This window comes from Cynara cardunculus (genome assembly GCF_001531365.2).
Source record: "Cynara cardunculus var. scolymus isolate 2C chromosome LG 9, CcrdV1, whole genome shotgun sequence".
Classification (NCBI taxonomy): Eukaryota; Viridiplantae; Streptophyta; class Magnoliopsida; order Asterales; family Asteraceae; genus Cynara; species Cynara cardunculus.
In genome coordinates, this window is record NC_037536.1 from 7,029,303 (window position 1) to 7,032,588 (window position 3,286).

The following is a 3,286-nucleotide window of genomic DNA, read 5'->3' on the forward strand; positions in this document are numbered from 1 at the left end:
GAAAAATGTATGTTTGGTCTTCCCAAAATTGTTTGACACTTTGTTTGTTTCCTATTTTGAATCCAAATTCAAACGCAAAGTTATTCTTTCTCTTGAAGTAAACTGAAATTTGAAGCAACAATATCAGAAAGGGTTTCAGATTCTGCATGTACTACACCCCAACCCTTCAACTTTATATGGGTTTAGAAACTCAACATGTGTGCAATTATTTTTCCAATCGATCTTACTAATACACCGTATTAGTCTTCAACTTTATATATTAGTTGACTAATTCTAGCGACAATCATTTATTTGAGGTTGAAGATCGAAGGTACTTCAATAATCATTATAAAGCCAAGGATACGTCTAAATCTACAAAATCGACACCTTCACGTATTGTATGTACTTCAAATTTACATCCTCGTTAAAATTTGCACTACAGATTAACTACAAATACGAACACTCAACTTAACGGAATTTCCAAGGAATGCAGCGGAGATTAGAACACGATCCATTCCATCTACTTGTGCAATCTTCCCTTGAATGATCACAACATTTACATATCATTCCAAGTGTATCGAAAACATTCGCATAACCTACAGATCATGTCCGAAAATGATGAGTCAAGTCAGTATAAATTAATGAGAAAATAGATGTATGATCAAAAATGTTAGAAATTCGGGTTTTCGATTGCTTGGATTCCACTGAAAGTCGTGTAACACTTTTAGATTGAAGTATTTCGATGGTACAATCGAAATTTCAATCGGATAAAATCAGTGGTTTTCGAACAAAGAATCGATTGTTATGAATCTGTGTACCTCTTCAAAATCAAAATGACCAATTCGAAATTGAAATACGAAAACTATCAAAAAACAACAGTTTTTGAACCCTAAACCAGGTTTAAAAAACGGGCCAAACCGGGTTTAAAATTTTAAATTCAGATATTTGAAGCATTTTTCATAAAGCAACATTACTCGCAAGGGGCTGCCGCCCCTTGGACCCCGTTGTTTAAGAGCTTCGCCCCTAAATCAAAATAAACTCAAACAAATGTGCACTCCGCACCTTCCTTTCTTGTTCGATATTTGTCATGATTACATTGGTCAACAAATTAATCTCATTACACTTAGTGATACAAATCACCAACAAGAAAACACACAGAGGATCTTGAGGTGGTACTTACCATGTTCAGGGATGATGGAAAGTGGCCTTGCTTGTGCAAATATCGTCATCTGATGATGAGACTGGAAGATGGTCACAAGAACAAACACCACCAAAATCAGGGAAACATGCTTGCTGAACATACCCATCTTGATTCTCTTTTTTGTACCCTACAACTCTCCTCTTGGATATGTGATTTGGGTTTTGTATATAAACACCAAAGACTAATGATTATAAAGTATGTCTCTCACTCCAATTGACCCACAAAGTCGACTTGGTCATCGAACAAAATACTATTAAATTAATAACTGAAAAAGAAAGTATCATGAGATCACATGTTTAAATCCAAGAAGAAATAAAAATCTCCTTATGGCCATGGAGGTTCAAATGCGTTGACTCCGGACTATCTGCAAAACAGATGGTCGCCCTGGAATGAGTCGGTTTGGATATCCAGGTTAATAAAAATAATAACCGAAAGGGATTGAAAAGATTAGTAAAAGTTGACAATCTAGAAGGGTTGGCTGGCTTTGGTTTTCATGTATATATGTATGTAGTTGTTGAGCCAATGAGCTTCTAGAATGTGGATATGACAATGAACAACAGTTGTCATTTCTTGTACGTTTCTTTTATGTGGCTTTGGGGCTTTCCAGGAAGCTTCATGTTTCGGTGCCATTGTCTTTGTAGGGTCGTAATGTAATTAAGAGTAAACAACTGTTATCGTCCCCATGGTTTGTCGATGCTTACGGTTTTCATCCCTACGGTATTGAAATTACGGATATCGTCATTGTAGTTTCATTATAACAAAATCGGGTTTATAGGACACTCTTAAATTCTAAGTGTCTTAATAGATCTCTTTATAGGACTTAGTTTATGAGACAAAAAAAAATAAAGTGTCATATCTAAAGGTGTTGTAATAAGTTTATATGACGTTTTTTGACGTCGTAATAAGTTTTTTAGGACATTTTTGATATAAAGTGTCCCATTATCAACTTTATAGGACACTATTTGAAAAATTGTCCTATAAAAACAAGTGTCCTATAAAAAAATGAGTTTATAGGACACTTTCTAAAAAATGTCTTATAAAGTTGCTAATACGACATTTTGTATTAAAAATGTCCTAAAAAACTTGTTAAGACGTCCAAAAGCGTCATATAAACTTATTACAACACCTTTAGATATGACACTTTATATTTTGGTCCTATAAATTAAGTCTTATAAAGAGGTATATTGAGACACTTAGAGATTGGGGATGTCCTATAAACATAATTTTGTTGTAGTGTTTCCAAATGATTTCAATTTTCGTCCCTGTGAGTCAAGCCGTTTGAAAGGACCGTTAACCCTCCCCCGCATACCTTAAACATAAGGGTAAATTCCCTTGTGGTTAGTTTCTTTCTTTTCTTCCTCTTTCTCAGGATGCCTTGTTTTATTCTGGTGGATGTAGTTCGCTCCTACCCGAACGCGTATTTGTTCCAGTGTTTTTGGGTTTTTACTTGATAGGAGGGGTCTCTCCTCTTCATATAAAAAAGCATAAGGGTAAATCTATCTTTTTTCCTTTTTCTTTTAACTCTTTTTACCCCATTTGGTTTCGGTTTTGGTCTCTGTGAAAATCCATTTACCAAATACCGTTTAATTTCAGTTCTGGTCTTATGATGAAATAATTTTTTTTCTTTATCTTAAAATATACTTTAAACAATTCTTAACACCTTTTTCTTTTCACTAAACTTGTTAAGTTTTACCTAATTAATCAAACATTTAGATTTTAGATATAGTTTATATATAATTAGAAGGGTACTCACACAATGCAGCGAGATATATCTTCATTTTAATGTTTCGTTTTTTTTTGTCTTTGTTGATATAATACGATTTATGTGGTTTTGGGAAAGATAATGTCTACTTATCAACTATAACCTTAATTGCGAGATGAAATTTTTTATTACCTCATCTATTAGTAAGGTTAAAATTGTCATTACTCAATTAAAAAGTATAATAATTACATATTCATAAACCTGCATGTCTTTTTAACTGCATATATTTATTTTGAAATGGAGGAAATACTCTAGTCAATCATGCCGAAATTTAGTTGGAGATTATGAACAAAGCATTCTGTTGGTCCCAAAGGGTCTACAAGAATACTAAACAGTTTGTAGAA

At 33.4% G+C, this 3,286-nt stretch overlaps 1 long non-coding RNA gene across 1 annotated transcript; it reads right to left on the reverse strand.

Annotated features, from left to right (window-relative positions):
- Window positions 1-259: 259 nt before the first annotated feature.
- LOC112518486 lies at window positions 260-1,362 on the reverse strand. Its single transcript, XR_003069805.1, has 2 exons — window positions 1,160-1,362; window positions 260-575 (listed from the first exon to the last, which is right to left on the reverse strand). It is a non-coding gene; the product is annotated as an uncharacterized LOC112518486 (long non-coding RNA).
- Window positions 1,363-3,286: the final 1,924 nt, after the last annotated feature.